The sequence below is a fragment of the Mixophyes fleayi genome, chromosome 4 (assembly GCF_038048845.1).
Source record: "Mixophyes fleayi isolate aMixFle1 chromosome 4, aMixFle1.hap1, whole genome shotgun sequence".
NCBI lineage: Eukaryota > Metazoa > Chordata > Amphibia > Anura > Limnodynastidae > Mixophyes > Mixophyes fleayi.
In genome coordinates, this window is record NC_134405.1 from 36,466,194 (window position 1) to 36,481,383 (window position 15,190).

The following is a 15,190-nucleotide window of genomic DNA, read 5'->3' on the forward strand; positions in this document are numbered from 1 at the left end:
AAAGTTGTACATGATTAAATTACATTATATATGAATTAAAAGAGTAATTTTTATATATGTAGCCCTCGATCGATCGTAGCAGGAGTGCAAAGAAGAGTATTACATTCTTCTGTTTCCTTAAACTCCAACCAGCTACACCAAATGGCCGTAAAATCTGAGTATTTGTCGTTTACAGAAAAAATAATATCGTCCACTGACATGTAAAACTCCACTCTGGCAAACCAATCCTTAACTGAAGGGGGGATTGAGATCTCTAGTGCATTGGAATAACCGTTCTAGCTGCATTGTTTAGATTTTTTAAAAGTGATTTCTCGTATTTAGATGAGGGAGTGTTAGAGATAGTAGCCAAAAACCCGGGTCTTCAGGGACCTCGTGACCAACAATGATCTTAGAGAGCCTAATACCTTTGTCCCAAAAGGGTGTGATTCGTGGACATTCCCACCATTTATGCACCAAAGAGCCAAAAGCCTTATTACATCTCCAGCATAATCTGAGGGTGAAATTTATGCAGTGTGGAGAGGCATCTATACCATCTTGTCAGAAGTTTATGAGTTTCAACAACCGAGGCACTCAATGAGCAACTATGTCTGTTTTGATAAATCTTGGGCCATGAGGTTTGTGATATAAAAAGTGCTAGATCACGCTCCCAAGGACCTGTATAAAATGGAGCAGTTTGAAATATAATTCATTAGGATTTTGTAGATCCCTGAAATGGTATGAGAGGGTGTATTTTTAGATAAACACAAAGCATCAAAACGATAAGGTTCCCTAGCCAAAGATCTGCAACCTCCCACTGACTTGACATAGTGCATCACCTGAAAATATCTCCAATGCTGGTTTGAGGGTAGCGAGTATGTAGACTGGAGTTCCTGAAAGGAGCAGAGTTTCCCATTGACCACCGGCTGGCCGAGGCTGACAATCCCAGCTTTAGACCATCTGTCGAATGAAATCCTGGACAAGCCAGGCGGAAAATCTGAATTATACAGGATAGAGATCAGAGGGGAGGGGAAGGCCGCCACACTACTCCAGGGCGGAGTTTATTCAACACCGACAGGGTGGGCCCGACCGTAGGGTGATTTATCTTAGGGATCTTAGACAACCAGGGCAGAGCACTCAAATGTTTTTCACTGGACTCACCTTCCATCCCCCCCTCTAGTCCACTTCAGGATTTTATTCAAATATACTGCCTGGAGATAACTTTAAAACATAGGCAATTGAACTCCTCCTTGGTGCTTTCGTCTATATAGAGTGTTTGAATCTGGGTTTCCTCCCTTCCCAGACAAATCTACTAATTAGGTTTTGAAGATTATCAATAAACACCTTCGGAATCTGAATCAGTAGTGCTTGCATAATATTGGGTAATATGTTCATTTTTATGATACTCATTCTGCCAAACCAAGAAAACTTCGGAAGGGACCATGATCCTAGTTCTTTTTTAACTTTAGACAATAACGGAGAGTAATTCAGGTGGAAAAGATGTTCATTATTTTTTGCAATGGAAACCCCTAGATAGCGTATATGTGATGTCTGCCATTTAAATGGGACCGCCCCCTTGAGACCTGCAATCATTTGTTCTTGAGCGGAAATGTTGAGCGCGTTTGATATGGAATAATTAATTTTAAAGTTAGAAAGATGGCCAAACTTTAAAAATTCAGACATCAAATTAGGGAGAGAAATACCTGGATTGGTGATTATTGGTGACTATTGCTAATAAATTATCAGCAAATAGAGCTAAACGATATTCATTTTTTCCTATCTGCAGGCCCGAAATATCTGGGTTACACCTAATTGCCCTTGCCAGAGCCTCCATGCATAAAACAAAAATTCAAGGTGATAATGGACAGCCCTGATGAGTTCCATTAGAAATAGAAAAGGGGTCAGATAAAATACTGTTTATTTAGCTGAGGGAGAGCTGTATAAAGCTAGAATTCTATTTATACATGAGGGACCTATTCCCATATGTCCCAGAATCCCCCTCATGAAACACCAATCCACCCTGTCAAATGCTTTTTCAGCATCTGTCGACAGGAGGACAGTGGGAAACGAGGAGATGGAGACTGCGTGTACAGGATCAATAATTTTGGTTGTATTATCTCTCGTCTCTGTTCCAGGAATAAATCCCACCTGGTCATTAGAAATCAGATTAGTTAGTAGTGTTTTTAACTGATTAGAAATTAATTTGGTAAGCAGTTTGACATCTATGTTTAATAAAGAAATTGGGCGATAACTGGGGCACAAAGCGGGATCTTTCCCTTCCTTAGGGATGACCTTGATGTGAGCATCTAAAGACTGGGGTGAAAAGCCATTTACACTAGATACATCATTGAAAGCATTTAGAAGAATGGGGTCGAGTTTTTCCATGAAAGCTTTACAGTATGAAATCGAAAAGCCGTCTGGGCCAGGACTTTTCCCTGATGGGGAAGAGTTAATGGCCTATGAGAGTTCCGCAAGTGTGAAAGGAGAGTCGATCATATTGCTAGTTTCTTGTGAGATCCTGGGGAAACTAATATCCCTTAAATATTTATTTATCTCTTCTAACCTAGAGTCCTCAACATTACCTGAAGGGGAGGTCCGAATGTTATATAAATGAGAATAATATTCCCGAAAGGCTCCCGCTATATTTTTGTCTGTGTGTTTCAGGGCTCCCTTAGTATCTTGGATGAATGTAAGCTTGTAGAGCTCTTGCCAAAAGACGTCCCGGTTTATCACCCCATTGAAAATATTTATATCTACATTTTCTCCAGGCCAATTTCATTCGATCATTGAACAATTTATTTAGAGTAGATCGTTTATTTTGTAACTCTACCAAAGTCTCGGGGGAAAGAGACTGCTTGTTGTCGGTCTCTAATTTTTAATGTCTAAAAGAAGAGTATCCCTGACCACCGCCTTCTGTTTTTTGAGAAAAGTACCTAGCTGTATACACTTACGCCGAATTAAACATTTCTGAGCCTCCCACACCACCAATTTAGAAGTCTCGCCGTTATCATTAATAGAAATAAATTCATCAAGGGAAGACTCTAATTGGGCTTTACAATAATGATCTTGTAAAAGAAAGCTGTTAAACTTCCAAATCCATTGTCTGGGATGGGGAACAGCCATATTGATAGTCATATAGACCGGAGTCTGTCACTTGCCCTATCCAAGAGTCATCAACCCAATCAAGAAACTTGTGATTAATAAAAAGATAATCAATCCGAGAGTATGAGGAGTGGGGATATGAGAAAAAGGTATAATCCCTATCGGAAGTGTGGAAAATACGCCAAGCATCAGTCAGCTGGTGGTCATGAAACTCCTTTCTGACCCTACGAGCATCCTTCAGGAATGTCCTAGGGGCACCAGTGGAAGAATCTATTTGAGGAGTCAAAGCCCAGTTCAGATCTCCACCCAATATCACCACACCCTCAAGTTGCTCCCCAATTCAAGACAGGGTTCTAGTTATGAAGGAAACCTGGGAACTATTTGATGCATACATGTTGGCAAAGGTAAATAATTGGATGGAAATCCTAACTGATAGGACTCTACCTTCTTTTAGAATGGTCTTAGAGAGATCTGTTAGTCGGAGGCGTTTAGCAAATAGGGTCACTACTCCTCTCGTCTTACTGAAGAATAATTATTAAAAACACCTGTTGGATAATGGCGATTACAAAATTTAGGAGCTATACCTTTCTTAAAATGGGTTTCTTGTATAAAAGCTACATCCACCGTCTATATGAAGTGTGTGAAATAGGCTAGATCGCTTTTGCGGAACATTTAAACCCCTAACATTCGTGGAAACAATTTTTAACTTATCCATTGTCGAATCTTTTCGGAGAGAGCAGCATTAGTTCGGGCTTTTCATGATTTTGGTAGAAGATTTCACATGGTGAGGACCATTCTTCCTCAGAGTGTATCTGAAACAGAGCTTCGATGGATTGAGGAGGGAGGAAGGAGGGGTAAAGACAAAGACAGAAGAGACATAAAACAAACAAGAATGTCATTACAATTACAATTAAATCCAGAGAATCTGTAATGATTGAAATTGGAGACAACCGTCACATATTCCAAAGGAGTAGGATACCAAACCACCTGGGCAAATTTTACAGGATGGAGTTAAGTGGGGTAAGGGGAGGGTGTCAGGACAACACCAACCAAGCATTAGTGTGCTTAGATGAGCAGAGAAATAAAAAATAAGCTTTGCTTGTACAATACGTATGGAGCAACTGTATATTTAAAAGCTAAAATGTACCAAGTGCATAAAATATGCACATGTGAAAATGTGGAAAGAAGGGGGGGGGGACCATTTTCTCTATTAAAATATAACCTAGATCTATAGCCATTTCAAGACAAAAAAAAGGAAATGCTAACCTAACATATCTAGGTACATTTTAAACAGAGTAAACATGTAATGTCAGGTGAGTATTTAACATGTAACAGGAAGGAGGAAACTTCAAGTAATAGACCTAAGGTCGCCTTTGCAATGGTCTAGAAAAAAAATACCTGTGACCTATGTTTGTAAACATGGAGTCTAGGTCAACAAATATGAAGCTACATAGGATGATGAAGCAAATATGAAATGTAGAAAGTGGCATTATCACCATAGTCCCTTATTTCAAGTCCCCTCCTGATCCACAGGGGTGTCCGATGGGCAAAATCTTCTTCTATTTCTTGAAACCTTGTGCCAGACTTTTTGACTTGCTGAAGGAAGTGAAGGCAGCAATGATGTTGGATTCTGCCAATCCGGAATGAATAGTTTGGGAAGGTTAAGACTTTCACAGAATGAATCGATTTCCGAATGGTTGTGAAGAGCGAAAACTTTTCCCTCTAGATTCACTTGGATACTCAAGGGGAATCCCCAACGAAATCTTATGGAGCACTCCTTAAGTTCATCAGTGAGGGGTTTCAGTAGCTGCCTTTGTTGCAGGGTGGACCACGACAGGTCTTGAAATATATGAATCTCATGTCCATTAAATATTAGACTTGAGAAGCCTCGAGCTTTTCTTAATATTGCTTCCTTCACTATGTAGTAGTGGAGTCTACAAATGATGTCGCGGGGCTTATCAGACTGTGCACCTCTTGGTCACAAGGCTCTATGGGCCCTATAATTTGCTCATTTGGATCTGCTTCCAAGAGTTCATTGAAAATCTTAGCGCGTCTATGATGCCCTGAGGGGGTACATCTTCTGGTACTCCTCAAATTCTAAGATTATTTCTCCTCCCTCTGTTGTCGATGTCGTCTAGTCTCTTACGAAACTCGGCAGCATCTTTTGCTTGGTGCATGACAAGATCTTGGAGTTTGTCAATACGGGAGTCCATCACCTCCAACGATACCACCCTATCAGCCACCTGAGTGAGGTCAGCTTTGAATGAGGCCAACTGTGACTGGAGGGTCTCCTGGATTTTAGTTTCAAGTGCCTGGAAGTCTGATTTAGTGGGCAGTTTTTAAATGCGTTAAGATTTCCTCCAGGTCACTTTTGTCATGTATGGTTGAGACCGATCTAGAGGGCGACCCTTGTGATGACCCCAGCATATTGGAATCGGTTGGTTGAGAGGAATCTGCAGTAGTAACTAGAGAAGCTTTACTAGAAAAGAGCTGATGAAAAGCTACTTACGTCGTGGATTCTTTAACTTTCTTTTGAGTTTCTTTAAAGGAGCTTTCTTAGCCTTCCCCATTTAATCCCCTTGCGTAATCATTAACTCACCATTTGCATTCAGAGGTTGCTTTACATTGAAATCCTGGTCCTGTTGCACCCCGAGTCCCCTTCCCCCAGGGGGGACGCGGTATTCAGTCAAGTCTAAGAAGGTGGATCCGTTGTTACTGCATGGCGCACGTAATACATCATCCGCCCTCTTAGAAGGATAGCACAGTTGATCTGGATGTCAGTCACACTAATTTCAGGTGTTATCCAATATGTATGCGTATTACTGTAGAATGCAATATGAAAAACAGCCACTAGATGGAGATAGGGAGCAGATATCTTCTTGTACAGAGTTAGATAAAGAATTTGGATTTCTTATGCCAATGAATCACTTTTTACTTGTTGAGAAGGTGTGTATGAAGTATAATAAATGACAATGCTCTGACTTGAAGTGGAGACAATGCAACTGCAGATGTTAGTATAATAAAGTCCCGCAGATTAAACGCTAGAGAAGACACTGGGGTGGTAAAATCAGCAGAGTGCTGTACTACGATGGTATAGGTCTCACTCGTTTATCAGGAGGTATACAGTGTGTTATTCAGCTTGGAGTGAGGGAGAGCCACAGCTTTCAATGCACTCACCCTCTGCCTTCCCAGCGCTCTGCACCGCAACAAGTGTTGAACTTTCTTTGCTCTTCTGTGATCAGTCTTTTCTACCTGGATCCTCTTACTCCCTGATCCACACCAGCATCGGCTGGACTGCAGGGTAACACGGAGATAGCGCGGACCTCTTCACATATAGGGCTCTGGCGCCGTCAGGAGATGGGTGTCAGGAGATTCTGGAAGAGATATCTAAAATGGCGCTCCCACCATTAAACTCTTCACCGGAGCCGCCACCCGGCACGCGCTGCATTCTGCAAGACCGAGCCCTTCAGATGCGGATGCACTCAACAGTCCCCTTCAGCCACACAAGATCAATGCAGGAAGACCCGTCACACAGAACGCTGGGCTCAGGAGAGAATCCAAGCCTGATGACCCGAAGCTGTCAGCGTGATCCCGCGCTGAGGGGTGAGTGTAGCGCTACTCGGGGAATAACGGGACCCCAGCCCCGATTGTGGGCTTATTCTGCAGCACAGTCGGTCCTGATGCTGAATCCAGGTATTTGCTTGCTCTGTCTGTGGGGAAAAGTAGCCAAAAACTCTAAACACTAAAGTCTCAATGGCCGGAGCTCTTGTGCCAAGCGTCCACCTAAGATGGCTACCAAGCCACGCCCCCCGAAATATACATTTTTAAAGGAGCACACTGGAGATTCTTATCTAGAAAGCTAACTTATGACTGAATCTGACCAACTGTTAGAAACGTACCTGTCGGCGGCAATAGCGCTGAGCTTCCGGGTAGCGTTGCTGTGGTCACATAATCTTGGGAGGCGGGGAATTCAAACCTCGCTCCTACTTTTACCCCTCTGACACACTGCTGTGTCAGAGCAATAAGTTCACATGGCGTCTGGCTGTTTCCTGGTTTCTGTTCTTCCCCTGTCCATCTCCCTGTGTATATCTGCTGATCCACTGTGTACTGACCTGGTGCTGCTATTGACCATTCTCCTGCTTACTCCCTGGCTCATTCAAACCGGCTGATCCACTGTGTACTGACCCGGCTACGGTTTCTGACTCCTCTCGTGGTAGCTTCCTCGTGCTTCTGTCTTGGAGCAACTAAGGTATGTCAGGCCCTTCATCTCTGTGCAGACATCCTCTGCAAATTACCCTGCCTGGCGTATATTTCCTAAACTCCGTTCATGAAACCATCCACCCTCAAGTACCTTGCTATCACGTTGGTGGGCTAACCTAGGGGCCGCGACCTGCGGGCCCTGGCAGCAAAAACCATCCCGCCTTGCAGCGGTTCTTAGAAGACCGGGGGGTCCGTTAGACTCAGCGCCCTGGGAAGGCCAGTGCTAATATCGATTGATTGTCGCCTCCCGTAAGATGTAACAGTTTGCTCTGACCATATCAGATGGATGGATCCAGAAATCCCTCTGCTAGAGAGTTGCTGGAGCATCTGGCCGCTCGGGTAGAGGTACAGGAGAAGAATCAGACCCAGCTGTTGCAGTTTCTCCAGAGCATGTCCGTCCGATTAGACACTCTCCAGAATACTCTCCCGGCCCAGGTGGTAGCACCACCGCTTCCTCTCTCCCCTCCGCAATCTGCTCCCTATACTAGCAGCGCTGTGGCGCCTGTCCCTGCAGCATCGCATCCCAAATCCTCCCAAGTTTGGCGGGGATCCCAAGGCGTGCCATGGATTTTTAAATCAGTGTGCCATTCAGTTCGAGCTTCAGCCGGGGAACTTTCCTACAGAAAAAAACTAAAGTGGCTTATATTATCTCTTTATTATCTGGACCGCCCTGGCCTGGGCATCTCCTATGTGGGAGCGTAATCATCCTATGTTATACAATTGTGACACTTTTTTGGAGACCTTCCGGCGCATCTTTGACGAACCAGGATGAGTATCAAGCGCAGCTACTAGTCTTCTACGTCTTCGTCAGGATACTCTTCCGCGAGGACAGTATGCCCTCCAATTTCGCATTCTTGCAGCTGAGCTTCGTTGGAATGACAAAGCTTTGGTGGCCACCTTCTGGCAGGGACTGTCCGAACGGATCAAGGACGAACTAGTGAGTCGTGAGCTTCCTATTTCCCTGGATGCATTGGTTTCACTTTGCAATCAAACTGATATACGATTCCGTGAACGTACCCAGGAGAAGGAGGTGTCACGCCGTCCGGGGTTTCGCTTGGCCCCTCGCTTTCAAAGCCCTATGGTTCATGTTGAAGACCTATGTAATTAGGTAGAGCACGTCTCTCTTAGGAGGAGAGAGAGAGAGAGAGGCTTCAAGAACCGATTATGCTTATACTGCGGGGAACCAGGACATCTGCTGAGTACTTGTTCCAAATGGCCGGGAAACGACAGGGCCTAACCGATTCCAGAGAGGCCAGGTTAGGTGTTTCCACTTCATCTCCTGCAGATTACGGTTTCTCTATTCAGGTCCTCCTTTTTGAGAATTTCTCTTCCTGCACTCATTGATTCTGGGGCAGCCGGGAATTTCTTAAGTGCTGCCATTCTTCGTAAATTGGGTGTACCAACCCTTTCCCTGGATCCTCCCATAGGGACTGATTACTTAAGAAACTTCATGTAGCACACAAATATCAACTTTAAATTTCAGTGTACAAATAAGCTATCAAGCATTTGTGTGCTACATGAAAAAACAGTCAGTATTTAACTTATGTGCAAAACAGAATACTAATTTGCACCCCTTGCATTGTAACATGGTTTTGTCCAGGAGACTTAAATAAGAAGTTTCTTAAGTTAAGATCCTTAATGAATCAGGCTCATAGTCATCACGGCTATAGATGGCAGTCGAAAAGTAGGGGGATCTATTAAGGAGCGTACTGTTGATTTCTCACTTCAACTTGGAGGCTTGCACACCGAGACCATTTCTTTCCTTGTTATCTCTGAGGCCATCAATCCTTTGGTGTTAGGCCTCCCCTTCACTCTCCCACCTTGAATTGGCACAAAGCCAAAGTCCTCGCCTGGGGGTCTGTCTGCCACTCTCGTTGTCTTCCGAAGGTAAGGAGGGCCCTGTCTAAGTGCGTCTCTCCTCTTGAGTTATCCTCGGTAATTCCTCCCCAGTATCATACCTTTTCTGGTGTATTTAGTGAAAAGGAGGCTTCTCTTGGGACTGTTGTATCGAACTCCTTTCAGATAAAGTACCACCCAGAGGCCGGGTCTATCCACTGTCTCTGCCCGAGTCCAACTCCATGTCTGTCTATATTGAGGAGAACCTCAAGCGGGGTTTTATTAGACAATCCACTTCCCCTGCAGGGGCCGGCTTCTTCTTCGTAAAAAAGAAGGATGGTGGTTTTCGTCCCTGTATTGATTACCGGGGTCTTAATGCCATCACGGTGAAGAACAAATTTCCCCTTGATCTCTGAGTTGTTTGACAGAATTAAGGGGGCTTCGGTGTTCTCCAAACTGGACCTCAGAGGCACCTATAACCTCATTTGTATCAAGCGGGGAGATGAATGACAAACAGCAGTTAACACCCATGATGGACACTTCGAATACCTTGTTATGCCCTTTGGCCTGTGTAATGCCCCTGCAGTGATTCAGAATTTTATTAACTACATTTTTCAGGATTTTCTGTATCACTTTGTAGTCATTTACCCGGATGATATTCTGATATTTTCGCCGGGTATCACGGGTCATTAGAGACCTGTTTCCTTGGTGCTTGGCCGTTTACGACAGCATACTGTAATCTGGAAAAATTTATTTTTGAAAAAGATTCTCTTCCCTTCCTATGCTATGTGGTATCCGGTTTTGGTTTGTTCATGGAGCCCAAGATACTGAAGGCAATCTTGGAATGGCCCCAGCCAGTTGGACTTAAGGTGGTGCAACGATTTATGTGCTTCGCAAATTACTAGACAGTTCATCAAGGGCTTCTCGTCCTTAATAGCACTCATTACTGCCCTGACCACGAAGTCTGTCAGTTCTAAGTTCTGGCCACTGGAAGCTATCGAGATCTTTCCTTCGCTTAAAAGAGCCTTCACCTCTGCTCCCATCCTATCTCAGCCTGATCCTACGTTTCCTTTCTTCTTGGAAGTCGATGCATCTTCTGTTTGCGTGGGAGCTATACTGTCACAAAGGGACTTCTCGGGGAAACTTTCTCCTTGTGGTTTCTTTTCTTTTCCCAAAAATGATCAGCTGCAGAGAAGAATTATGGCATTGGGGATAAGGAACTCCTTGCCATCAAATTAGCCCTGGAGGAATGAAGGCATCACCTGGAGGGAGCTATGTTTCTTATAACTATATACACGGATCACAAGAATCTCCTTTTACCTTCAGTCCGCATCTTGTCTCAATCCCGTCAGGCTAGATGGTCGTTGCTTTTCTCTCGCTTCAACGTGATCATCACGTTCAGGCCAGGCTCTAAGAACAAAAAAGCGGACACTTTTATGTTATCCTCCCCAAGACCTGGACAAATTCTCCAAGAAATTAACTGCCCACATCCTGACAGCAGCCAAATCACTCATAGCCCTTAATTGGAAAAAGACCTCAACTCCGACCCTTTTGGCTCTCAAGAGGTAGATTTGGCACGTGGCCTACTTCCACGTTAGAGTCCACGTCTTCAGTCAAGTCTGGGCTCCATGGCTAGCCGTGGAACACACCTTCCCCCCTCAACGCTCTGCGTCCTCCGACCTGACCCATATGCGATGACCCTAACTCTTCCCGACGCGTATCCCCCTCTCTGCTATAGGCTCAACACACCCTAATTACCCTCTAAATAATTACAGTGCTTATCTTTGAGGTCCTACCCCCCCCCCCGCTCACCCTCACCCACAATCCCTTTTGTTCCTACACCCATTTTATTACTCTTTAAAACTGTAAAAACTGGTCATTTTTGTCTAAAGGTTCCCTAGTATGCGATACACCACAATAACTGCTGTGATTTTACTGTGTATGTTACAGTGTTATTGTTTTGCTGTCTGTATTTTCATGATTGACCACTGAAAATAAAAAAATGATAAAAAAAAACAAAAAACAGATGCTCTTTCCCACTCTTTCTATTCTACCGATGCGGTGGAAGATCCTCCTAGACTTGTTCTGGATCCGGAATGTATTGTGGCTACTACCCCTACTCACCTGGGAAGATCTTGGTCCCTCTCCACTTGCGTTCCAAGCTTCCCAAAAGGGGCCATGCCTCCCGATTTTGCGGTCATGCGGGTATCCGGAAGACCAAGGAGTTATTATCATGCAGCTACTGGTGGCCTTTTATACTTTCGGATGTACAAGATTTCATGGCTGCATGCCCCACCTGTGCCCAAAATAAAGTTACTCGGCAGGCTTCTTATGGTTTATTGCATTCGCTTCCCATTCCAGATCGTCCATGGAGCCATCTCTCCATGGATTTTAATACCGATCTTCCTCCTACTAAAGGTTTCTCTGTGGTTTGGGTCGACAGTGACCGCTTCTCTCGAGCCGATCATTTCGTGCCTTTGAGGGGTCTACCTTCTGCCTCTGCCTTGGTACGACTATTTGTAAAAGAGATCTTCCATCTCCATGTTTGTCCAGATGTGATTGTTTCTAACCGTGGAACCCAATTCGTTGCTAAATTTTGGAGGGCATTTTCTCGGGTCTGTGGGATCAACTTGAACTTTTCCTCTGCTTACCATCCTCAATCCAACGGCCTCACCGAAAGAACCAACCAAGAGTTCGAAAAGTTCCTTAGGTGCTAATCACTCTCATGAGTCCACCTCAGTGTCTCCTTTCTTTGCGCTCCAAGGTTTTCATCCTAAAATGCCTCCTTTTAATGACTTACCCCTCTTCCGGAGTTCCTGCATTGATTCCCTTCTTCAAGATTACTCCTTTAGGTGGGATCTAATTAAACGTAGACTGTTTCATACCTCTACTACTGGCAAGGAATCTTTTGACAAAATGAGAAGATACACACCCGTTCGGTCTCCCAATGACAAAGTTTGGCTGTCTACCCGAAACCTCCGCTTGCTCCCCGCTTCATTGGGCATTTCAAGATTTCTGAAGGTATCAATCCGCTGGCTTTTAGATTGAGTCTTCCCCCTACCTTGAAGATTCTGAATGAGTTTCATGTATCTCTTTTAAAACCACTTGTCATTAAATTTTCCTCTACTAGGAGACCTCCCGCTGCTCTTTCCATGCAGGATCAAGAGTTTGAAATCAAAGAGAGTATTAACTCCCGCATTTCCACAGGTTCTTTACAGTTCCTTGTTGATTGGAAGGGCTATAGACCTAAGGAACATGCCTGGATTCCCGCTAGGAATCTTCATGCACCAAGGCTTTTAAGAAACTTTCATGCTAAATTTCCTTCGAAACCTTATAGGGCATCCGGAGGCCACCCCAGCAAGATATGCAATACACCAGCACAGTCAATGAGAAGTATGCATACCGTGGTTCAGGAGCAGGCTGTCAGACAGGAGTGCAGAGATACCTGAACGGTTGGAGACCGGCAGGATGCGAAGTCCCTGGAGGGTGAAGCGGTAATCAAGTAGGTGCAGCGCACAGGTAGGTAGACTAGCAGGGAAAGCAACAAATACTCAGGAAGCAGTAGTATGCAGAACTGGACTCCTGGAGGACCCTGAAGAGTAGCGATGGTCTAGCCGAGATGAAAGCAGCGAGGCGTAGATCCGATGCAGACTGGCGAGTAGACACCGGCAGGAACACTGAGAAGCACGGAGAGCGGATCAGCTGCTGCAGACACAAGTAGCACTGAGGAGTAGCAGCCAGCAAGACTCTGCAGGTACACGGAGGTAGCGGGTAGAAATCAGCAGGTGCAGTCACGATGAAACACGGGAGAGTAGAGCTGAGCTGGAACAGTTGAGCACGGAGAGCAGCGGATAGGAATCAGCTGTTGCAGTCTCGAGGAAACACAGGAGAGTTGAGGTGAGCTGAAGACTGTAGTGCACGGAGGCAGCGGATAGGAATCAGCTAAACAGTCACGATGAAACACAGGAGGGTTGAAGTGATCTGAAGACTGTAGTGCACGGAGGCAGCGGATAGGAATCAGCTAAACAGTCACGATGAAACACAGGAGGGTTGAAGTGAGCTGAAGACTGTAGTGCACGGAGGCAGCGGATAGGAATCAGCTAAACAGTCACGATGAAACACAGGAGGGTTGAAGTGAGCTGAAGACTGTAGTGCACGGAGGCAGCGGATAGGAATCAGCTAAACAGTCACGATGAAACACAGGAGGGTTGAAGTGATCTGGAAACCACAGGAGAGTTGAAGTGGTCTGGAAACCACAGGAATCAGCAGCGCTGAATACACGAGGAAACACAGGAACACCTTCAGAGGCTCATGGGGAATGAGACTCCAAGATCAGGCAACGAGGTATGGAACTCAGGTGCTTTAAATAGGGAGTGTTGCCTGATCAGCCAATTAACTAAAAGGAACAGGTACTTAAGGTTTGAAAGGGCTGCGCATGCGCAGACCCTCAGGATGGTGGACGGCCACGGTTCCTAAATACACGGGAAGCACTCACAGTCTGGTGAGTGACAGACACACTCCTGTGTCTGACACACTCCTGTGTCAGAGCAACAAGCTCAACTTGTCGGCGGCAATCGCGCTGAGGCGACATGCTTCCGGGTAGCGTTGCTGCGGTCTTATGATCTTGGAGGCGGTGAATTCAAACCTCACTCCTACTTCTACCCCACTCTGACACACTCCTGTGTCAGAGCAACAAGTTCACTTGCCATCTGGCTGTTTTCTGGTTCCTGTTCTTCCCCGGTGCATCTCCCTGTGTATATCTGCTGATCCACTGTGCACCGACCTGACTCTATTATTGACCATTCTCCTGCTGACTCCTGGGCACATCCGAACCAGTTGATTCTGTGTACTGACCCGGCTACGGCTTCTGACTCCTCTCGTGGTATCTTTCTCGTGCTTCTGTCTTGTAGCAACTAAGGTACGTCAGGCCCTTCATCTCTGTGCAGACATCCTCTGCTAATTACCCTGCCTGGCATATTCCCTTAACTCTGTTCACTGAACCATCCACCCTCAACTACCTTGCTATCACATCGGTGGACTAAGCTAGGGGCCGTGACCTGCGGTCCTCTAGCAGCAAAAACCATCCCACCTTGCAGCGGTTCTTGGAGAAGAACGGGGCGGGTCCGTTAGACTCAGCACCCTGGGAAGGCCAGTGCTAATACTGACTGATAGTAGTCTCCCGTGAGACGCAACACTAACTGGTTCAAGGGTATAGGAGTATAGTTATCAGATCTGATACATTTTTGAATTTCAAGGACTGTTACTAATCCTTATTGTATATATACACTAATAAAACTGATGATGTGGCTTATCAACAAGTGTATTAAAGCTATGTGTTTCTCTTCCAGAAAAATTAAAGCTACCATACCTTAACTGCCGTACTGTACACCCCACTAATGAAATGCGCTGTGTGTGGAGCCCCAAGCACCACTTCCATTTGTGAGCAATGCAGATGCCAAGAACCTCTTTCATGGAGTCCGCATGAATATTACTGAAGCTACCCATATGAAGATTTACAGAACAATGAACAATCCCTCCTATTGTTAAATAAGTGACATATAACACTTGCCGGGTGCACTGTGTATTTTCTCCTTCCCTTTCCTTTTTGCTTTTCCATGCAATCTATAGTTAGGGTGAGATTCTATTTGGTACGGCCACTAAGCTTGAATGAATCTATAAGATTCCATTATATAAAACCTTTAGGGAATTATATTGTGAAGTAGAGTCTACACAGGAGCCAAATAGGACTACAGGCAGGGTATAGTTTAGAGGTTGTAGATTAAAAGGTGAATCAAAAGAAGAGAATGATAATGTATTTTATATGAAATGTAGTGTACCTTTAAGAATGCTTCACATTTTAATATGCTCAGGAATATATGTATATATTTTAGAATTTGTAAGAAGTTTTGCAGAGGATGTTAGAAGCGTCTTGGAATATTGCACCATAAGTACAACCACAGGCTTGTCAGGAAACTGATCTTGTGATTCATCAAATGCTTTTGCACATGAACAAGTT